Here is a 24,312-nt window from a genome sequence, read left to right as displayed (position 1 = left end):
TTGAACACGTCCAGTTTGCAAATCTGGCAGTGAAATACATTGTTGAGAGACCGAGAACGACAGCGAAAGAGAGAAAGAGAGAGAGAGAGAGACAGAGGGGGGGTGGGGGGAACTCTTCTAGACAAACGTAGATTGGGGATAAAAATTGTTTCGGTCTCGAGATAAATAAAAGATAAATTAGAATTAAACACAGGACAAGAAGAAATGGCCTTTCAGTGAAAGTGTTGGAAAACGAACGCACGATTCTGCCCAGCACAAACCCGTTTCCAATCAAAATTCCAGGGAGGAGCAAGCAACAAGCTTTGGAGCGAACTTGAGTTATAACAGGTTTGAATCCATGACCTGATCCGTCCTTGTCACACTCTACCTCTGGGACCTTTGATAAGAGCTCACTATGAGGACAGCTCTTCCATTTACCACAAGGTGGCAGTGATGGACCTCAATGACTCCCCTCCTGTTGTGTGCATGGTGAGAGCCTCACGCTGAGCCGTCTTTCTATGAGGACCGTTGAGCAGTTGGACTTTGATCTCCTCTGGATCCAAGGTCTCCTTTGGATATAGTTCTTCATCAGCTCACAGCATCTTGAGGCTCTTCAGCTAATTACTGTCAAGTGCAGTCGCTTACGGAGATTTACCCAGATTGTACAGCACGGAAACGAGCCATTTGACCCAAGCAGTGCATTTCGCCCACAAAATACACAGTCAGTCTACAGTGTATTCTTTGAAGCATTTTGAGACGTCTCGACAATGTGATAATGGCGCTATATCAAATGCAAGCCTTATTATTATCATTAGCAGTAAGATCCATTTACTGCCAGCAGATGTCAGTGTGCTTTATAAGAATGAACTACCCCCCCAGCTTCCTTTCTTGCTATTGCTTACAGGACTATTGTGGTTTGAAAAGGAGGAGATTGGAGATAAGATTGACGATAGGTATATGATGTGGGTTTCCATGTATGTATTGCTTGAGTGAGGTCTCTATATGTATGGTATGGGGGGTGGGTGGTCTCTATGTGTTTACTGGGTGAGGGGGGTTGTTGGGCCATATTCGATGGTGCTGCACACACACCATTGATCAGTCGCTCAGCTGAATGTTGCGTCTAGTTCATTGTGAGTAAAAAACACATCCTTCAATTCCCTGGAACAAAACTGTGTGTTTTGCTTCTCTATTCAGGGCATTTCGAGAGGAAATCAGAAGAGCCTCAGGAGGTCAAAAAGTAAAGGGAATGTTTGGGTTGTGTTGAACTGTGTTGTATATATCTCTGTGCTCTTCATTTCTGAGCTTCACACATGAATTCTGATTTCCTGTTTCGTAAGCGAAATGCAGTGACCGACTCTCTGAAAACAGAAAGTGGATTTCTGTGAGGCAAACCGCATTGTTCCATTCCATTTGGCCCACAAATCACACAGTCAACTCACTTTACAGTATATTCTGTGAAGCACTTTGAGACGTCTCGATGACTTGATAAGGCGCTGTATTAAATTATTACTTATTGAGAGAGAGGTGGGCTGGAGAAGAAGAGAACAAGAGAGAGGAAAACAGACCGTTGGTGCAACACTTGCTTTAGTTCTAATGTTTTCTGATACTTCCAAACAAATACAATAATGGGGTAGCGGCTCAGAGAGAAATAAGATTGACGAATGCATTTCTTGGATTTAAGGCACAAACTTAAAACAAGAGCCTCAGAGAGCTCATTTTTTTCATTAGCGAAGGGAACATTGAGAGGGGACGTGATCCAAGTCTTTGACATACATAGGCACGTGAGTAAGTGCGTAGAACTAGAGGAATGATGTGTGGAACAGACTAACCCAAATAAGTAGTTGATGTTATGTTGATCAATCCGTTCAGATCAAGGTAAACATCTGGCTGCCACTATGTTGGAGGATATAAGGACACAATGGTTTCTGTGTGTTGCTGTGGAGTATTCATGACTGAACAGGGAAGAAGGCCAAGGTTGAACAGAAGCGATGTGAGGAGAGATTAATATTCTGGACGTTTTGCTCAATTACCATGTACGTCAAGCAGATTCTCTGTACGGGAGCACTTTCCTGTGAGAGATACTGTGGTTGTATTGTTTCTAACAGTAATGATGACTGTATTTGATCTAGCACTTTTTCACGTTGTTGAAACGTCTCAAAGCGCTTCATAGGAATTACTGGTAAGTGCTGTGACTGAATTTGTCGACAACGAGTGGGTGGAGTGGAGAGCATGGTTGGTGGTATGTTTGCATGGCTGTGAAAGAAGCGGACTTGATAAGCAAATGGCCTTTTGTCACCTTTTCATCCTTCTTCAGTTCCTCGAGGTCTTATTTCTGCGGCTCCCCTCGGCCTTTGAAAACCCCTATAAATAAGTCTTATAAGAAAGTGTCTCTTGGATGCTGGGTTTGAACCTGATACTTTTGCTGTGGTCGTGTCTTATTAAATAACGTTTAACAACTGGAATTTCTGCTATCTGAAAATCTGGTATTTGTTCAAGTCCATTAACTCTACAGGTCTAATCACGTCAGCTCAATTATACAGCAATCACAGCAGAATGTAAGATGTAAGGAGAGCCAAGATGAATCTATTCAACAGTTGAATCGGTCCACATAGCGATTAGCAGACTTTGTATCTATAATCGTAGAAGATTGGCCAGGAGCAAGAGTGAACTTTATGAGCCTGGGTTTCAAAGCAGAGAGGGAGGAGGGAGCAAGATGAGGAATTTAGGGAGTGTGTTCCACAGAGAGGGAGCAAAGTAGCTAAAAGCTCACCCGCTGCTTATGGGGTGGACAGAATATCAGAAGATAGGGCCATTCAGTCCCCTCGAGCCTGTTCCGCCATTCTATTAGACCATGGCTGATCTGTACTTCACTCCAATTATCTGCCTTTGCCCCATATCTTTGACCGTGCATTCAGCTCCCCTCTCGACTCTCTACCCCCTCCTCGCTCCCTCCCTTCCCTCCCCTCACCCTGACCATTTCCCCCCTCCTCGCTCCCTCCCTTCCCTCCCCTCACCCTGACCATTTCCCCCTTGCTTGGGTCCTGATCCAACTGTCCAGCGCCTTGGGACGTCCTCCCAACGTGAAAGGAGCTCTATAAATGGAATCTTGTTGTTGTTGTATCCCTCAATACCCTGACCTAACAAAAATCTGTCCACCTCAGTCTTGAAAATTTTAATGGATCTAGTACCCACAGCCGTTTGGGGGAAGGACAGAGGGAGGGTGTTCCAGATTTCCCCTACCCCTTTGCATGAGACCAGAGGGAGTAGAAAGAGGAGCAGGACAGTAGGAGATCAGCGGATGTGAAACTTGGAGTCTAGTCGTCAACACAAAAAGATAAAGTGGAGACAATGTGAAGAGTGCGATTTCTAACCCGAGCTGTCTGCAGTGTAGGTGATGGAACCAAGGGGCAGGCTCGACATTATAGTGTTAGGACAGCTTCCTTACAAGACGTTGACTGAGTCAACTTGGCAATTCACCTCACTAGATATTGACAGAAGCCAAGGCTTTGGATTTTCAATTGAGTGCTTTTTTTTCCTGGTTCCAGATACATTGGAAAATCTTTCAAGGAACCCTTTTTCCCCCCTATTTCACCCAATCCAACTGCAATTGTTTAGACTTCAGATTGAGGTTTGAAGACTCAACTGTACCAATTCTCAAGCCAAGGAAGACTAGTGGTGTGCAGCCAAGAGTCAGACAAACGACGCACGTAGTTAGCTCGCACCCAGTGAGTAATGTTGGGACGTGATATTGTTGTAGGTTAATTGCAGAAGAAGACCGCACAGTCCCATATAAACGTGGGGCATAAAAACGCAAGTTGGAACATCTTGTATCTTTTCTGTGCGGGTAAAACTTACTCCAATTAATTTGAGGAACAGTGCACTTCTGCATTAGTTCCACCTCGGTAGGCTTGTCTCTGCTGGCTTGGCTTTAGGGTCACTGTGCTCTACTGGGTTAGATAATCATTCCCTAAAATGTTCTCTATTTGCCACAACTGACAGCACTGCGAGACATTGATGTTTCACTGTGTATCATGAGGCAATGTGTATCAAGAATTGGAAGCATGTACCATTCCCTTGCACTGACCCCTTCCACCTTCATCTTGAGCAATACAAAAACTCCCCCAAAACATACAAGGAGAGAAATGTCTAACTGACAGTGCTCTTATTTGTGTTCCTGGACTTTCCAAAGATCTCACCACAAGTATACAGTACGCCCAAAATATCTGTTGTCTATAGACCGTGTGTAAGAGGTGAAATTTGAGAATGAGTCAACGCCATTTGGGGTTATTTTGCAGTTTGTCTTCAGTGGTAACTTTACCTTGTGTTGCCTGTGTCTGTGTTGTTGGGTTTGGTGGAGTGGAACCCAATGCTGTGTAATCCCGCTATAATTTGGTCGTGGCAAACTGCACAAGTTTAATTCTCATGGTCCATTGTAATGCATGACTACAATGAATTGCATGTCTCCACGCTCCTAGAACGTTTGCATTCTCTCAAACTCTCTCTAGTTCATGTCTATTCACACGAGGAGGGTTTTGAGTATTTTTATTCAGATGCTGATTGTTGATAGCGTCTTGGGGATGATCAGTTTCTTGTGGTGTTGGTGTAATGAACTATTAGCAATATAAACCGTCAATTCCAGATTCATACTGTAACAACCACAAGCCTTGAATCCAAGTCTATCAAACCCCTTTCCATTGATACCCATCGCGCATTCATTCCCCTTGAAGAGATTTCCATTGATCCACTGTATAACTAACATCCCGGTTCCCTGATGTTTGATACTGCAGAGTCTGATCACAATCTGCTATCCAAATTCCACATAGCGACACCAGCATATTTTGAAAGAGCATGTATCTAAAGGCTGCATTTTGTCCAATGTTTTTCCCTACTTGTGATTAGACTAAATCACTGAACAGATGATTAAATACACTGTGGGGGCAGAGATCTGCAAATTGCCTATTTTTATCTGCGGTTTATACAGTTCCTGAGCCAAGGATGACAGTTCTTGGCAAGGCATCACGTTCTTTATCAAGCTGAGGCTGGTGTATATCATAACTTCTGTTCGTTGTGTTAGAATATCAACTGCGCAAGCACCTTCCATTATCCGAGACATGAGTTGACCTCGTGAAAACGGGAATATACCACTGGCAAGAAAACATGATGCAGGGAAATGAAATTAGAGTACATTTACAGTGAGATTTAGCCAGGTTGCGGGAAATAACGGGGGGATTATAATGTGTATTTATAAATCCCATCCTCAAATATCAATCCCACTTATTCTTCATGTAGAGGGTGTAGAGAAGTTTTACTCAATGTTTAGGCCATTGGAACGTTCTGGGACAAGCTTCTTTTGAGGGCTCAGTTGTGAAGGCACTTACAGTATAATAGAACGAGGCTTTGAGATCCGCAAATGCTCATGTTCATTGTCCAGGTTGTACCGTCAGCTAATCTCCGAGGTACAAACAACAAAGGCGCTACAAATGGCCTCAGCAGCCCTGAGTTCACAGAGGCAAAATATCACCCATCACAGCTCCTAATTCTGATCTCTGTTCAGTATCTCCTACCAAAAAGAACACAAGTGGGGATGTCAAGTGAGGATGATAATAATCCTTGCATTGGCTAAGGCGTTTACTCGAATGATCAGAACATCTCGAGGTGCTTCACAGGATTTACTGTAAAGTGTTGTGACTGTGTATTTGTAGGCAAATGGATTACTTTCAGAGAGAAAAAGGGGAAAGCTGGATCAGGGACAAAAAAGGTATATTATGACTGAACCTGCAAACTTATTGCCCGAATGACGTCGAGTTATTCAAATGTTCTTCCCAGCCTGCGAGATTCCTGTTATTGTGTTATTTACCATTTGCGCTCTCTGTGTTTTCATTCCATTCCTGTTAGCAAATGGAATCAAGGGTCATGTCTGAGGCACCCAGGCTGAATGGCATTTTCTCTCTCAGACCGTGCTTTCTAGTAGGAGTAGGTTTCGGTGCCTGCCCACTCGAGGGGAAAGGAGAGAGGGAGAGGAGAAAGCAACCCCGAGAGAGCGAAAGAGAGAGAGGAGAAAAAAGAAACACATTAAAAACTTGAAGAGAAATCAATGATCGAGATTCTGTTAAGCACACTGAGATGCTTCCGTGAGCGGAGGACGCTTTATAAGTGCAAGTTGTTGTTGTTGTTGTTGTTCAAAGGCGAAAGAACTTTGGGAGCAGAAATGAACAGGATCAGGAAAGAGTCAATTGGAAACACATGTGAAATAACAGTAGTTAACAGTCGACGCCAACAGTCTCCTTATTTAGTTTGATAACTCTTTAAGGATGGATCATAGCCACACATTCCAGCTTTAATCAGAGCCCTGGCATTAGTTCATTAGGTTCATAGAGAACCCAAAACAGTGTAGTATTTCAGCAGCAGATGGACACAAACTACAGGCCTATGAGGCAAATAGCCGATTTAATGGAAATACAAATACGGGTATATCAAAACTATTTTCTAATCACATTATCGACTGCAGGAATAAGTACTGTCGTTTGCAGAAAAGATTCCAAAATCAAAGGCTGGCATTGTATTAATCATTTTACGGTGAATAATTACACATGGGCAGACAACTCGTGAGCTCTTGCCTTACGTAGTCTATCCATGTCACATCGCTTTGAGTCATGTATTAGAATTCAGAATTCAAGTTAGATATAGAGTAAAGCTGCCCTCCAGTTGGTACCAACAACTCTGTCCTGTTTCGCCCACAAAACACATAGTCAATTCGCTTCATGGTATATTCTTTGAAGCTCTTTGAGATGCCTCAATGGCGTGATAAGGCGCTATATGAAATGTAATTATTATTAATGATATTAACAATATACCTAAACCTTGACTTCTGAAAATTAGCCCCAATGCATATCCTTTATAGATTCTCTGGATTGAACTGAAACTTGTGCTGAGTTAGCGACCCAGGTCTTTTACAATGAACGTTCTGTATATCCACAGAGAACTAGCTTGAGACTAGCCCAAAACTCAAGTCAGTGCACCCAGAAGAGAGAGGAGCCTTTCATCTGGTCAGTGTGGATGGAGATGGTTGGAGTGGTTTTAGATGCAATGCTTTTGCCACTGATGTGAGTTACACTCCAGGCAGCTCTGTATCCTTGGCACGACTTGAAAGGATCAAATCGGAATTGGAAAAATAACCCACTGGTTTACTCTGGCCGGATGTTCATTTGAGAGGTGGATGTAAATATATCTGTGGCTTTCAATCCTTTCCCATTCATAAATTCCCATACATTTTCTGTCTTTTTAAATGTGCTCCCCTCTTCCATCTTTCCCTACAATACAATACAAAATTACATTTGTGTAACACCTTTCACATTAGGAGGACGTCCCAAGGTGCTGACACTCAGGGATTTGGAACAATATTCCTGTGGGTATATATTACATATTATTATATTTTATTGTTATATTTTATTATTACCTATGGAACAACCTCCCTAGGGTGGAAGCAGAACATGTTGATTCTTTCAAGAACAAATTAGATAGATTTCTGTTAGGAAATAATATCTCGGGCCACAATATATACTTTGGGACACTGCATGTCAGGATGGTGGCAGGCGAACTGGATGGACCTTGGTCTTCTTTCACGTTGCAAATTCGTATTTTTCCAATCTTGTCTAAGCTATCAGTTAACAGTTTGCATTTTAATAGAGCACTTTTCATATCGGGAGAAGGTCACAGAGCGTTTAAGAATCAGAGCAGAGCAACCTGTAACATTCCAGCACACTTCACAGCCTGTCAATCACAGAGCAGAGACTGGACAAAGTGCTTGGGGGATGAGTGGGAGACGAGAAAAAGGATAGTGGGAATGTACAGAGAGATTTACGCAGCTGTTGTCCTGAGATGGAAACTCGTCTTAATGTCTAAAAATGAACATCAGGTCTTTGGGAGCTGAGAGTCAGACTGTTTGTGGAACATAGTTGGTAGCCCTCGGGTTAGGCAAAGGGAACAAACTCAAGTTTCATTGGTTTAATGCACTTATTTGCATAATTGCATCCGGACGTCATGGAAACTAAAATAAATGAATTAATATCAGTTTCTGCTGAGTTGTTGAAGGAAACTTCCCCGAGATAATTGAGACTGGTTTAATGTTACCTTCCACAGAAGACTGGGGAAGGCAGCTTTTCAGCCTTCTGTTAACGATTTATGGGACGTTAAAACTATTCTGCTTCAAATGCACTGTTAATAAGGAGCTCTGCGTAAACTCATCTCTGTAAGCTAGTCTCTGCATGCCGACTGGTTCTACCAGTCCTCAGCTTGGCTGATGTTAAACAAAGATTACTAAAAACTCGTTGATCAGGACTAGTGTTGTTCTAACATTAACTGCAGCTCATCAGAATAAAATCACAAACATGATTTGGAGATAAAAATAACATCATTCCACTTCCATTTCCATCACTGATGTGATCGATGTGATTGGCTTAGTCACTTACTACCTAGTTGGGAGCATTTTGATGCTGTGGAGATATCCTGCTAAGAATTGGATTAGGATGGTCCCAGGCATATCTAACATAAGATCTTAAAGAGAGCGAGGCAGAGGTCCCTCTATACTGACCCAACCAGCACTGCTGGGCAGCTACAGCATTGATCTGATACAAGGTTAAGGGTCCTCAGGTGTCCAATACAGGCTTCCCAGATGATGTGCAACAGGGATTGAAGGACACAAAATATACACAGAGTCCACTTTACAGTATATTCTGTCAAGCGCTTTGAGACGTCTCAACCTCATGATAAGGCACTATATCAAATGCAAGGATTATTATTAATACTATTTTCAGGTCTCAAATTTCGTTTTGATTAATACAGCACTCGCAACGACTCAGCTGCCCGAATTACTAGGGTTCATTGTTCTGCTTTGCTTAAACCGGCCTCGTTTATATGTTTTGTTTGTCCTTCCTTCCACAACTGCTTTGGCAGTGTCACTCAGCCGACTGTGAAAGACGGAGAGGCAATTTGTTTGCGGATTCGTCGATAAGAAAAGAAGCCTGATGGATTGACGTAGTGATGTTTAATGTCAGCTTTGCACTCCAATGAATCATTTTTTTTTTAGTCATTGATTTCTTGCTCCAGGCTACAACCCGACACCACTCGCTCTATACTCCAGTGCCAAGCGCAGGCTTTTTGAATGAGTGTATTATTCTTTGAATGTTCTCTAAGGTCTCTAACGTAAGCAACTCTCAATAGAGGGCCTCGCCTTCAGAACTTTACAATTGCTGGGATTAAGTCAGTTCCCAGGAGGTGAGGCAAGCATTGGCAACTGGTGAGGAGTTTCCCTTGACTTGTTCTTTTCTCTTCCGTGTACGTACGTACATGCCCTCTATTCCACTCCTCGTACTATTGTAGCTAGGATAACGAACACATGTCAGTGGGCTCAAACCCCATCTATCTGGGATCTTGGTCACCCTAATCCTGAACTGATTTGAAATTCATCTTAATTATACTTTTGCTGCTGTACATTTGAGATTACGCTTCTCACGTCCCAATGTCTCAGTGCTCCTCACAGGTAATTCCAAGTGTAGTGATTGTTTTTGTTTTTTTTAACGTGCAAATGTGCAGCCAATTTAATATCGTAACCAAAGCTCAGCACCTCCAGATAATCAGCACTGCCCCCAGCAATGCACTGGACCATCAGCCTAGACTAACAAGCTCAAGGTCTTGACATGGGATTTGAACCCTCAACCTTCTGACCCTGAGGCCAGTCTACAACCAACTAAGATGAGAAACCTTCTGTAATTTATCTCCTTCTTTGCCAGGATCTCAAGACCGTGGGACTGTCTGTATACTTCCCTCAATCTTTCTACAATCTATTGGATCTTATAACCTATAGATTGTAGGTTATTTCTTGATTTATCTAATCTCTCTTACGCTTTTCAACCTCTGAGGGTATCGTGAATTCTTTGACTTTCATCTTTCACATTCAGATTGTTAATTAAAGAAAATAATTATATTTAAACCTTGCATAAGCCTGATCTGTATAAATCGTATAATCACCTAAGTCATACATCTGCCCAAGTCCATTCAAGAGTTTATATTCTATGCAAGTTTGAAATAACTCTTACTTTGCTTAAGTCATATTAACTGATACGAATCACGTGAGGCTTACTGTAATTTTCTTTGCTCTTATAGCTTTGCCCAGCCCACAGTGCACTGATTTTGGCTGGGCTGTGATTTCGATCAAGCTGATGAGGATGTTCGCTTTCCTCTACTGCTTCAAGAGGTCATGGGCATTCCCACGTTGAAAGCCACGAATAGCAGTTACTTTAGCATCATCCTGTCTGTAATTTGGACAGAGCTTGGAATGGTACAGCTTTTAATCCATCAGTCCAGGCTTGGTGTTCAGGGCTCATGGGTTAAATGGTAGCGTGTTAAACAACAGTACAGTTCTGCTTTGCAAATTTCCACTGCTCATGGAAAAAACAAAAGTATTTGAGATTATCACTGAGATAAAATGGCATTTTCCATGTGTAAAACTGCGTGGAAATGAGACCTATCACTTCTCGGAAAGCATGCAACAACAACAATTTGCATTTATATATAAAATTCTTCATACCAGTGTACATCTTGGAGGCCTCCACGGATAAAACAACAACAATTTACATTTATATAGCGCTCCTTAGGCAGGGCAACATCCCAGAGAACTTGAAAGCACCAGCCAGTTCAGCAATAAGGAAGCCGAGAGAAATATTAACGATCTTTTTTTCAGTTCTGGTAAAAACAATTAATCCTAGTGTGCATGGGTGCATGCAATTCCTAAACTCGAGGCATATGCAGAACACACAAAAACAAGGTTACTTGAAGTGTGCTGTTCAGTAACTTATTTTCAGACCACTTTGGTGTTCTGGATCGCAAGGGGTTAATGCAATGCTGTTTTACATACGTCAGACGCTCAGTGTGTACATGTTTTACTTGTCTGTCCGGAGAGGCATTTATTAACAGTGGGACTGCAGGGTAGGGAAAGAATGCCGGCTTGTTCTGCTGTGTTGTTGATCTTCCTAGTGTTTCCTTTAGAAGCGGGCTTCAGGAGCGAGTGAACTCACCCCTCGTGTCTCTCCTCCCCCTTATAAGGCTCTGAGCTGTAAACGCCACTGCGTCCTTTACTGTAAAGTCCCCAGTGTTGTGGATTCTCTGCCCACTTGCATCCTTCCGTCACTCTATCACTTAAATTCCAACACTTTTGTAACTGAACGGGCAGAGTTTGCGAAGAAGCAGCAGCAAGTGTTCCCACCCAGGCTGTCTGAGGCTCATCTGAGGAGCAACATTCGCTCATGCACACACACTGAAGGAGGCTCCCGAGAAAGCTGACTCTGAAATATTCAGATCCTCTTGTCTATTGGAAGTGTCCAGAGGAGTGGAAGCTTTCAGGCAAGTGTGGGAGAGAGGAAACAGAGCACATTTCAATGGGATTCCATGTGGCTTGATACCGTGGAAGGACCTACTGGAAACGTTGAACTCTTTTTTTGCTTTTAAAAACATTATTGTGGGAGGGAAAAAAAAGTGTGTTGGTTTGTTGCTGAACTTGCTGAAGAGATTGATGCTGAGAGTTTCGACCATCAGTGGAAACACAGACTGCAGAACTTTGAGGGTTTAAAAAAGTTTGAAGAAAAGTTTTTGCTAAGGAGTTTCTGCTTTCTACCTTGCATGTAGCAGTGGATCTGATAAACCAGAGCTTGGGGTGAACTGAATTCAACTGATTCATTGGTGACAATCGAGTACTTTGTTTTGTCCTTTTTTTTGAAGAAAATACCCTGAAGGGGAAAAAAAAATTGCCTTTGACGTCAATTCTGTCTCAACCTTTGAAACTAGGCTCGTTCGTTTGTGAGAGGAATGCTGGGTTGGATTTTAATTTACAAAAAAAAGTGTCAAAATCCCCTTCGCTTGTTTGTTTCTTTCTTCCATCCCTGAAGTGCCTCTCACAGTGGGGTTAAAGCTAACAGGCTGAAGGTTGAGACTTGAGTCAAGGTGTTGTAAGTAAATACAGGTGTCATTTCCCTCTCCCAAACCAACAGGAAATGATTGTTTGTTAATTGGTTTGGGTGCAGTTAAGAGAGGAATGCTTTGCAGGTCTCTCAAAGGGCGTATATGGCAACTACGTTTTAATCTCTGTAGAAATTCCAGTGACTGCATGTGTCACTAACTTATCAGTTCCAGCGAAATAGGTCAACCAGGAACCAAATCCACTCTTGTCAGCCAGCGAGCCAGCTCACACGGGTTCATTTCCACAGAGCAGCACAAGAATGAAGTGAGAGTAGGCAAGTTTTTCTTTTGAACCGAGGGCAGACATGGCTTTGGTGAGTTTGGTGGATTGCAGCCCTTGAATGAGGGGGACCCTCTCGGTGAAGACCGGGCGACCGATCAGAGTCACGAAGGCGAGGCAAAGCCATGGACCGCAAAGACCATTTGAAAATGACCGTGAACCATTTTCCCAACAGGAGACATTCTTGGATTTGGTGAGTAAGGAGTAAGTCACACACAGGGTGATGGTGAGTAAATGCCAAAAGGTCTATGCTGGCTGGGTGAGATTATCCAGTGTGCAAAGACCTTCGGGATAACTCGAGACTGAGCCCCTTTTAGCCTTGGCGTGATGAGTTATCATTTGTCCCACAAAATGCACAGTCAATTCACTTTACAGTGTATTCTGTGAAGAGCTTTGGAACGTCTCAAAGACATGATAAGGTGCTATATCAAATGCAAGGATTATTATTATCGACATTTACTGTATTTGTTTCCTGGGGTGTGCGTTAAGTAGCAAGTGATAATCCCTTAGGCTTTGTTTGGCCATCGCTTGCTTATTGAATTCCCAGACTTGTTAGGATCTTGATAGTCTTTGGGTGTTACTCAGGTTCTGTTTATATTATATATATATATACACTGGTGTTTTATTGAACAATGGTTTAAATGATTTTATTACTGTGTCCACTCTTTGGTGAGATCTCTTTCTCACTTGAGCCTCCAGTGTGTTTCTGTTCATGTGACTGATTGAAATGGAAGCATTAGATTTACATTTTCATCCATTTCCTCTCCTCTTGATATCCTGGATCTCTCTTCCCCCCTGTGGTTTAGTTTGATGTCTGTCAAAGTATTTCTGTGGGCCCTTCCTTGGGGAAATGAGTGGTTGAGAGTAGAATCCATTTGCAGGTTAGACTCTGCTTACCTAGTAATAAATAGGAAACTGGATGTTAGTCGATTGGCGGATTGCTTTCTGGGCGTAATAATCCCTCCAAAAAATAAACGAATAAATAAATAATTTGGTCACTTAATCTACAACTGTTTGTGGGATGTTGCTGTGTGCAATTGGCTGCTGCATTTCACCTACAAAATATACCGTCAATCCACTTTACAGAATATTCTGTGAAGCGCAATGTCAAATGCAAGGATTATTATTGTTATTATAAGACTAGACATGGCTTATGCAAGCAGTGGGTTTGATTGGACTAGCAGTCTTTCCATGCTTTCTCTTTCTTAGGAAATTAAGGGCCAAGAAAGGAGCTGGAGACTGGATAGGAAGTAGAGCAGATAGATCTATCTTGCTCTGGAATGCGCGGACCATTTGTAGCGCACTCTGGAGGCAACAGGGATGAATCAAGCCTCTCTTCATTCTATCCCTCCCTATGTTGACTGTGATTCCGAGTGAGTTTGATTGAAATAGATGGCCCTCGTATACCACTTTCAACAGTTGGCAAGACGACAGGTTTGACGTTCACAGTGAAACTGTACTTAAGATTATTTGTTTTGAGGATTCTGATTATCTGTGCCCTGAGGAACTCTCTAACCAGCTCAGATGAGGAGAGGAGTAGTCATGAGAATCCAGAGCCCAAACTCGAGGTGTTTTTAGCCCCCAAGGCCTTTTAGCAACTATTTTTGCTGTGTTCCTTCCCACAGAACCTGAGATCTCTCTTTCTCTCTGTGTGAGCTTCAAACACTATAGACCATTTGTAGTGCACTCTTGCAGCACTGAGATCAGCCGGCTCAGCGCAATGATTGTTCTTGCGTCTTTGCTGGAGTCCACAGTCAGTCGATCTGCAGGACACTAAGTTGTGTTTGCAGTGCACCCCTACCCAATCCAACCGCAGGCTGAACGCACACTCTACTCTGTCTGTTTTGGTAACCTAACTGGTTAGCTCCTTCCCGAAAGGAACATTAATTATAATAATTCTTGCATTCGATACTGAGCTTTATCACTTCATTGAAATGTCTCAAAGCGCTTCACAGAATATACTGTAAAGTGGATTGACTGTATTTTGTGGGCAAAACGCAGGCAGCCAATTGCGCACAGCAGCATCCCACAAAAAAGTGATGAAATTGAGAGACCACATTTTGTTTTGGAGGGATAAACAATATAAAAAGGGTTAGAAACCCTGAGCCATGCTTAACAGGTCCCCAATGTTAGCAGGACAGTAGTAGCTTGTGTGTGCAGGTTATGAACACCACACAGCCCTGTTGTATTGGTCACATTACATGCTGTTGTGGGCACTCTCCGTGGTCAGATAATTACCAGATTTTGCTGTCGATAGAACGATGGAGTATGCCCACTGGGGATTATTTGGTTATGGAGATCAAGTTACCCAGCAACCAAACAGACCGATTGTTGAAGGGTTACAGATGCTAAAACCACATCAAAGGTCAGAATTTCTCAAACAGCCGTTGTGAAAGGCCAGGTGGTGTAATTTATAAATACCTTGGGCGTGGGGATAATGGTGAGGGTGGAGTTGAGTATATAATACACAGTCCATTCACTTTAGAGTATATCCCGTGAAGTGCTTTGAGACGTTTCAACCATGTGGTAAAGTGCTATAGCAAATGCAAGGCTTATTATTATTATTATTACTGTGACCCGACCAGCGTTTCCGAATAAAGGAGCAAAATTCCAGCCCCTTTAATCCTTCCCACACCTTTCACTTCTTCCTCCTCTCCTAATAAGCTTCAAGTCCCATCTGTCCCGGGGCCTCAGTACTGTCTTCGAGTATCGTACAGAGATTCCATCAGGTGTTGCTGTTTCAAACAAAAAACAAGTTGAGGGGAAATTCAGGCCACTCACCGCAAGCTCACCTGCCGTGGTTCCTTCACCTGTTCGTCTGTGTTTGGTTGGGGAATTGTGCCCTGGCAGCTGTCTACTGTATTCATTCCTCGCCAGCAAGTGCATGGTAAAAGCACACTGACAACATTAACTGCTATCTTTCTCTCTCTCTCTCCCCCTCAGTGATAATTCTGCTTGAGGGCTAGTGCACTAGAATTGATCCTGAATCTGGTTCAATATTACAGCTCTGATGGGGTTTTTTGTTAGGAGAGAGAGTTTATTTGTTTGTGCGCGCGTGTGTGTTTGACAGTGCATCGCTGTGGCTAGGTTGGCAGCTGGAGAGGATTGCACCTCACTATGGTATTGGAGGCAGCAACATTTACGTGAGGTGTATAAGCGAGTGCTCGTCAGCCTATTCACGTGAAATCCTGCGGTATTATTCGCAAAGGAGAAAGGGACTCGGCCAGTCCGGAATGCTGGCAGTGTCCTGGTCAACAATCTTGTAAGTCTCCAAACCGCGCTACTGAGAATCCCACGTCCCAGGGAGAGAGGGAGTGAGGGAGGTGGAACCGCAAGCCAAGTACTAGTGAAAAGCTGTCGGGTTGGGTGCATGTTTGCCCCAGGGGTGAGAGGGGAGGGGAAAGGATGTGGGGGCCCGTGTGGTTAAACATGTTTGATTAAACTAGGCTAATTCTTCCTGACGTTAATGGTTCTTTCCAGTGTTGGGGCTGACAGGCACGGGAGGCCGAGTGAGTAATCGAGAGCTCATTCCACCTTTCAATTGATGTCAATAGCATAAGAACCCTCTCCTCCCTTCCACCCCCCACCCACCGCGCACAGCACATATGGATGTTTTATGACGAAAAGCAAGAATAACACCGTGTGAATCTGCAGCTAACTGCATGCGTTCAATAAATAATCCGGTTCATGCTAAGAATGAGTCAGTTTTTCACAGTTGGGAATTTACTAAACCACATCTGGATTAGGGAGGGTAGAATCATCAGACAGGTCTCTTTCACTGTCTAATCGCCCCCTGAGAAAAAGCCCGCTCCCTTGCCAATTAGCCTGCCAATACTCCGGCTGGATTCATCCACAGAGAGAAACCACTTAGGCAGAGAGACCGGATGATAATCGATGGGTTTGGAACTGTCCCCCAGAACGAGAGCCAAAACCTTCAAAAAAAAATAGAGACTTGAGTAAAATAGTCATATCATTTTTGAGGCACTGGTTTACTCATGATTCCAATTGACAGCAATCCTTGCATTTGATGTGGTGCCTTATCACGTCTTCGAGACGTCTCACAGTGCAATTGGTTAATCTGCTTATTTCCACTCATTCCCCTTTCCTTCATTTTCATTTTCAATGAGTCGTAGAATTAGTAAAGAGGTTACAACATGACAGTAGTGGATTGCCTTGTGAGGTGTATGTGGCTGTCCCTTGATAGTTATCCTACAAACGATTTAGTCACTCAATCCACAAGTTTGTGGGGCACTGCTGCGTGCAATTGGCTGCCGCGTTTTGCCCACAAAATGCACCGTCAATTCACTTTACAATATATATCCTGTGAAGCGCTTCGAGACGTCTCAATGATGTGATAAGGCGCTTTATCAAATGCAACGATTATTAATATTATTATCAATATTAATTATACAGGCTCCTTACATTCACAGGACTGATCACAAGAACTCTGTTGTGATTTACTGGCCTCTTGTGGCTCAGATGTGCAACTTCCAGTGACTTTCTGTCGAGGAGGTTCATTAAACTTTCCACTCTTGTTCCGCCTGAACTTCAAAGACGAGAAATTTCACTCGGGTCTCGGTTTATTTTGCTTACGCACCGTTTTAGAGCAGCCAGAATTTGGACGGTTCTTAAATGCTTAAGTTAAATTGGATTAAATTGAAACTCAACAACAATTTATATTTATGTAGTACAACAACAACAAAATTGCATTTGCAGAGCGCCTTTCACGGCGGGAGGACGTCCCAAAGCGCTGAACAGTCAGGTGTCGGGGCCCGAGCATGGGGGAAAGGTGGCGTAGGGGTGAGGGAAGGCGGAGAGGTGGGAGGGCGACCAAAGGCGCGGTCGAAGAGAAGGGTCTTGAGACCGGCCTTGAAGGAGGCAAGGGAGGAAGCGATGCGAAGGGACCATGGGATGGAGTTCCAGAGTGTAGGGTCTTGAATTTGATCTGCTCGGAAACTGAGGGTCAGTGGAGCCAATGAGGATGGGGGTGATATGCTCACGGAGCTGTTGCGGGAGAGGACACAGGCTACAACCTTGGGCAAGTTTCCTTACTCCACACAGAGCCTAATAATAATCCTCCAAAACCAAAAACAATAATAAATTGGTCATTTTCAATCCACGACTGTTTGTGGGACATTGCTGTGCGCAATTGGCTGCCGCGTTCGCCCACAAATATACAGTCAATTCACTTTACAGTGTGTTCTGTGAAGCGCTTTGGGACGTCCTCCCGACGTGAAAAGCGCTATATCAAATGCAAGGATTATTATTATTACAAAGTTCTGGATGGTCTGCAGCTTATGTAGTGAGGAGTTGAGAAAAGGCTATCAGGAAAGGCTCAACATACTTGGACTCTTTTCTCTTGAACAGAGGAGGGTAAAGTCTTATCAGTTGGGACGATACTTTAATAAGACTTATGCGAAGTATGAGTTGTATCAAACTTGCTGTACGACTTAGGCGATTATACGATTTATACAGATCAGACCAGTGCGAGTTTTACTGCAACATTAATCGTCTTGAACATCTCTTGTAACTCTCGGTCTGTGGTGGTGCAATTCCACACCGTCTCTGTGAAATGCTTTGAGATGTTTTCCCGTATGAAAACACGACATAAATGCAAGTTGTTGTTGACTAACTTCTTCACCATTCTTCGAGAATCTCTTATAATAATAATCATCATCATAATCTTAATAATAATCCTTGATTTGATATAACGTCTTATCACGTCATTGAGACATCTAAAAGTGCTTCACAGAATATACTGTAAAATGGATTGACTGTGTATTTGGGGGCGAAACACAGCAGCCAATTTGTGCCCCACAAACAGCTCTGGATTGAGTGACCAATTTTCTTCTAAGACTTGTGAGATCTCATCGCAAAGGTATTGTATTGAAGCTGAAGTCTCGTGAGTCAGTGAGACACACAGCAAATGTCTATAGAAAACGGAGTCTACATTGTGAGTGCCAGTAACCCAATAGCTTTGCTGTTTGAGAGCTTTTCGTATGTCGCTCTCTATTTATTTCAGTGTAGCTTAACCCAACCCTCAGAAAGCTGTGCGTATATTATTTCCAGGGTGGTCTGAAGGACTTATGCATCAGTTTCCTTTTTGGGCAGATTTCCTCCCTGCCTTTTCCAAAACCGAAGTCCAGCAGCGTGGGAGGGAAGAGAGAGATTGTTATCTTCCCAAAGTGTCTGTCTTCACTGACTGACAGTGAGAAGGAGGGGGAGAAAGAGTCTTAAGTGGATAAGACGTCCGCACAGCAGTTGATTTGAAGGATAGAGGCACAGTGGAGCATTTTACAGTGAAGTTAGGAAAACAAAACCCCAGGCAATGAGCACTCCGAGGCGTGGGAACTGCGTACAGACTGCCCTGGGAGCTTTGTGAAATGACATCACGGTGGGGGGGTAGGGGTAGGGGGTCAGGTTCGAAGGGTAAGTTCTAAGAGCTCATGTCACAGACGACGAGCGAGATGTGAAGCAGCCACACACATCACATCTCCCTGTGGTCTCACACAATCGGCTCTTTAAATTCCTGCAGCAGCTGCGGTCTCCGTTCGGTTGGAGCCTCCACAGTGGGCTAAATAACCCTCCTCCTGCATCTCTCCCGCTTCAGCCAGTCGCTCTCCGGTCGTGGGTTAGGATTGGAAAGTTCTTTCAAAGCCTTTCCTCCCACTGAACCGTGTGCAGAATCCACATGTACATCTCTCGTCTCCCGCGATCAAGATCAGGGCCATTTCAGGCCGTGCCCAGTTACATTTACCAGACTGTCTTCTTGAACCACTTCGGCCAACGAGCTTGTGAGTTAGATTAAGGGGAAAGCAATGGACAGAAGGACCCTCAGTCTGCAGTTGTTTCGCCCACAAAACATACAGTCCACACACAATTCTGTGAAGCGCTTGGAGACGTCTCAAAGACTTAATAAGGCGCTGTATCAAATGCAAGGATTATTTTTATTATTATTGCTGTTGTTGTTGTTGTTGGAGTTAGGCTGCAGGATGTTAGGGGTTGTTGAGGCAGCAGTGATCCATTGTGTGTTTTCATTGTGAGTTTGTGGGTTGTTGGCCTGTGATTAATTACCCAGCCCTGAAATGAGTTATTGGAATCACCTGAATGAAACGGCTCGAAGTATTGTAGCGACATAAATTAATAATAATATTAATCCTTGCTTTTGATATGGTGCCTTTTCACATCGTTCGCTTCATACGTGGCCTTTCAACCCTTGTTTCCGATCGCCGCTGCTTAACTAGTAACAGCGGAATTCGGATAAAAGTTTTGGAGTGTTTAGAGAAATCCCGAGGTTGCAGTGCGTCAGAAGGTAACAGCCATGGCTCGTGTTCGCTCTGGAGTGTGATGTGAAAGCAGTTTCGTCAGCCCTTTAACATGCCGTCGTTTAAACAATCCGACTCTTTGTGTGGAAGTAACTCTCCGAGGGTTCCTGTGAAACTCTAAAAGAGCCGAGACTGCTCCGAAGGCCAATAAATAACTTGTCAAGTGGGAGAAGACGCTACACAGTTTAGTGGCGGAGATCGGAGCTTGCTATCGCGTCTGTAAACAGACGGGGAGTGTGGCACCGACCTCAGGACTCCAGGTTGTGTCATGGACCTTTTCCGTGAAGTCGAGACAAAATGGAGAAGCCTATTTCGTTTGCAATAACTAACATATCACTCTTTATTTCTCCTTCTCCCCCCTCCTCCCCCCTCCCACCGCCACATTTATTTAGCAACACACGCGTGTCATTCTTCCTGTGGGTAAAGTGCAACTCACTCCTCCACGATTAGATCCGAATTTCGGACTGATGACTTTCAAATGAGAAACCAAGAGCTCCTCCCAATGAACAGCCCAAACCCTCGACCACTAATCTACTGATATTCTCCCCCCCCCCAACCCCACTGCACTTGTCTTTGTACCCCCCAACCTAATTGACTATTGCGTTATTGGGGTTTTGTTTTTAATGTCGGGCATAGGTGGTGGCCGAAAATATTTTTGTAGGGGGTGGGGTGGTGGTGGCTGAGTGGTTGGGGTTAGTATTAGAAATGACAGCAAAGAAGATGGCAATTTAACCCATCAAAGCACACTGGAGCTACCTCCCCGAAATAGAGGACTTTTCCCTCTTGCTATTCCATCCGGCAGGGAGATCGACGCGTAAAGAGGTAAAGCTCCCTCTCAAAGAACCACCAAGTTATCCCCCGCTGTTTATCAATATCAAACACTCCCAGGTAATAATGGTTAGAAACAACAACGTGCATTTATGTAGACGCCCCTCACACAGGGTAATGTCTCAGAGTGCTTGAGATACAGAGAGAAGCTCACGGTTCCTCAACTGTAGAACAGTACACGGGCAGGTGGTCCAGGCGATGCTGTCATGTCTGAAGGACCACACCCTCAACAAGGCACTCAAGGCCCCACAACCATCTGATGCCGCGGTGTATGAGCCTGCCTCAACTAAACCGAAACAGACTCGCAGCCCACAGGGGAGGAGGGGAGGGGAGGGGGAAAAAATTCCATCTCCTTTTCGATAGCAAAGTGAGGGAAAGGACAGACCTCCCCGATATTTGGGGGAAAAAGCAAACCGGAACCTTTACCAAACGGAAATATCTGTTTATATGTAGGAAAACCTTTACTTGCATCCAACAAGAAATAAATAAGGCTGCATTTTTCTCCTCCTCTGATGTTACCAGGGTTTCGGTTTGGCTAAGAGTGCTTTGCCCTCTGAATACCACAGAACTTGCCTGTGAATCCTGCTCCCGAGTTGCTCACTGTGCAACTAATAATAATAATCCTTGCATTTGATATAGCGCTTTTCACGTCGGGAGGACGTCCCAAAGCGCTTCACAGAATATACTGTAAAGTGAATTGACTGTATATTTGTGGGCGAACGCGGCAGCCAATTGCGCACAGCAATGTCCCACAAACAGTCGTAGATTGAAAATGACCAATTGATTATTGTTTTTGGTTTTTTGGAGGGATTATTATTAGGCTCTGTGTGGAGTAAGGAAACTTGCCCAAGGTTTCGCCCTCTGCCTGGAATTGAACTCAGGTCTCTCACTTGCAAAGCGAGTGCTCTAACCACTGAGCTACAGGACTCCACTGTCACTGGTATTCATCTCTGCGATCCGCAGTAATCCACGGTTTAATATTCAGCCAAGTTCCAAGATTGTATTTACAATCGTTCGATTTACATTTGATAATAGTGCCTAATCACGTCATCGAGTTATCTCAAGCTGCTTAACAGGATTATTACTGCGAAGTCTAGTGACTTTGTGTTTGTAAACAAACCAAAACAAGTTTCAAAAGTCATGGGCCGGCCATATATTAATTGTCATTGTAAATGTTTGGCTGATCACCGTAATAATATTTCAGGAAAGCAGCAGAGACAAGTTACATGGTTAGGTCATACGTTAAACGTGTACCTTTCGTGAAATATGTATCTAATTATTTTTGAAATTTCTGCTAATAATAATAATAACCCCTGCATTTGATACAGCGCCTTATCACGTCTTCGAGACGTCTAAAAAAAGCGCTTCACGGAATATACTGTAAAGTGGAGTGACTGTGTGTTTGGTGGGCGGGGGGGGGGGTGGGGGGGGGTGAAAGGCGGCAGCCAATTGCGCACAGATAATCAGAGTATGTCATGTCTTTGCTGACAAATTGCACACTCTTCCACCTCTGATCTCTGCTGGATTCGATCCAGAGGAAAAGCCCTCCCTACTCCAGCGGTAACACTTCAAGCTTCACTTTGGATGTGCTCGCTCGCACCCACCCCCCCCTCGCCCTCCCCCTCCCCCCCCCCCCGCCCTACTGAACCAGTATTGCGTCTGCATTTCCCACCCAGGGGCTTCTCTGAGCCCAGCGAACGCTGAAGGGCTTCACGGACAATCTGAAAATACAACGGCGGGTTCAGCGATAGTAGATGACGATGTTCCAAACTCTGGAGGCGGAGGGGTGGGCGGGGGGGGGGGGGAGTGTGATCGGTTCACGGAGCCTGGTGCAGGGGAGGACATGAGCTTGCAGGGTTCTGAATCACCCGTGGCCGGCGGAGAGGGGGAAGAGTTCGGCTGCCGTTGATGGATGTTCGGTCGGGCGCCGGTGTTTTCACCGGCGTTGGCTACCATCGGTGGACATTCTGCCCACTCCGCCATGGTGTTTCGGATTCATTTGCAGGACGTGGATTGATCTGCAGAGAGAGGGAGGGAGGGAGGGGGGAAGGAGGGAGGGAGGGAGAGAGAGAAAGAGTGAGTGAATCATGAAATCATCAGCGTCAGGGGATAGGGGAAAGAGGGTCAGGATTTGGCAATGGCTCAGCACAGCTGACAGTCCACAGGAACATGATTCCCCCCCAAGGGGTTAACTGTTTGTGGTCCACGCCTTTCTTCAGATAGAGTGACGTCCTGGTTTGATGGACAGGGCTTCAGTCTGACTTGAACCACTGACTGTTGCTCTCGGGCCATTGCTCTGTAATCACAGTGGAGCTGTCAGAGAGCCACTGCTGTTGCCATTGCACCACTGTCCTGAGGTCAAACAAGTGACTACTTTGGGGGAGGAAAGCAATAGCCACTTTCTGTTTCTCTCTCTCTCTCTCTCTCTTCCTCCCACCCTCACCCCTTCACCCGCCCTCTCCCATCTTTCACACCCTCACCCTCACCCCCTCTCCCACCCTCACCCCCTCTCCCACCCTCACCCCCTCTCCCACCCTCTCCCACTTCACCCTCTCCCACCCTCACCCCCTCTCCCTCTCCCACCCTCTCCCCTCCCTCACCCCCTCTCCCCACCCCTCTCCCTTCACCCCTCTCCCCCCTCACCCCCTCTCCCTCTCCCACCCTCTCCCCCCTCACCCCCTCTCCCCTCCCTCCCCACCCCCTCTCCCTCTCCCACCTCCTCCCTCCTCAGCCTCTCCCTCCCTCACCCCTCTCCCTCCCTCACCCCCTCTCCCTCCCTCACCCCCTCACCCTCCCCCCTCTCCCTCCCTCAGCCCCTCTCCCTCCCTCACCCCCTCTCCCCCCCCCTCTCCCTCCCTCACCCCCTCACCCCCCCTCTCCCCCCTCACCCCCTCACCCTCACCCCCTCTCCCCCCCTCACCCTCACCCCCTCTCCCCCCCTCACCCTCACCCCCTCTCCCCCCCTCACCCCTCTCTCACCCTCACCCCCTCTCCCCCCCTCACCCTCACCCCCTCTCCCTCCCTCACCCACATGCACAAACTTACAGGGAGAACGACTGATGTCTTAAGATTCAGACCTACAACCCCAACCCCGTCCTAAGTTATTACCCCTTTCGGTTTTCTTTTCTTTTTTTTCTGTTGGGGGTGTGTGTGTGGGGGGGGAGGAGGGTGCGGGGAGTGGGGGACCAACCCCCCCCCACCCCCCCCCCCCCCCCCCCCCTCCCTCCCTCTCCCTCTCAACCTTCTGCACCGGGGGATGTGATGGTGATGGAGAGCCGCGGAGCTGTGCAGTGGACGAGGGTTTAGGGTGTGAATGGTCCCAACTGTCCGGGGGGAGAGGCACCGAGTGAGGGTATGAGCCTCCCCACCGCCGGCTCCGGGTGCGGCTCCGGGTGCGGCTCCGGGTGCGGCTCCGGGTGCGGCTCCGGGTGTCTGACTGTGGTGGAGAGAGCGGACAGACTCCGCACCGGGAACACACACGGCTCTCCCTTCGCCATCAACCGACCCATAGACATCGTCCAGAAGCGGAGACGGTAACTTGACTTAACGCTTAATGGGTGTGTGAGTGAGTGAGTGTGTGAGTGAGTGAGGGAGGGAGGAGGGAGGGAGGGAGTGAAGGAGGGAGTGTGCGAGTGAGTGAGAGTGTGAATGAGTGAGAGTGTGAGTGTGTGAGTGAGAATATGAGTGTGTGTGAGCGCGCGCGAGTGAATGAATGAATGTGTGAGTGAGTGAGTGAGTGAGTGAGTGGGTGAGGGAGTGTGTGAGTGAATAAGTGTGCGTGTGAGTGAGTGAGTGAGTGAGAGTGTGAATGGGTGTGTGTGTGTGTGTGAGTGAGAATGTGAGTGAGTGTGTGCGAGCGTATGAGTGAGTGAGTGAATGATTGTGTGAGTG

General features: G+C 45.4%; 1 protein-coding gene across 4 annotated transcripts in view; it reads left to right on the top strand.

Annotated features, from left to right (window-relative positions):
• The window catches only part of LOC103182008 (cAMP-specific 3',5'-cyclic phosphodiesterase 4C), a 78,772-nt gene that overhangs the window by 15,987 nt on the left and 38,473 nt on the right, over positions 1–24,312 (top strand). The window contains exon 1 of one of the 4 annotated variants that reach the window (XR_006085644.1): positions 11,932–12,461. The exons of the other annotated variants lie outside the window; for them this stretch is intronic. The gene's annotated coding sequence lies outside the window, so the exon portion shown is untranslated. Of the gene's footprint in view, positions 1–11,931; positions 12,462–24,312 lie in introns of those variants that run through there. 4 annotated transcript variants of the gene reach the window in all.

This window comes from Callorhinchus milii, unplaced genomic scaffold, assembly GCF_018977255.1.
Source record: "Callorhinchus milii isolate IMCB2004 unplaced genomic scaffold, IMCB_Cmil_1.0 Scaffold21, whole genome shotgun sequence".
Taxonomy (NCBI): domain Eukaryota; kingdom Metazoa; phylum Chordata; class Chondrichthyes; order Chimaeriformes; family Callorhinchidae; genus Callorhinchus; species Callorhinchus milii.
Note: the sequence above shows the minus strand (reverse complement) of the source record. Positions and strands in the feature narration are given on the sequence as shown.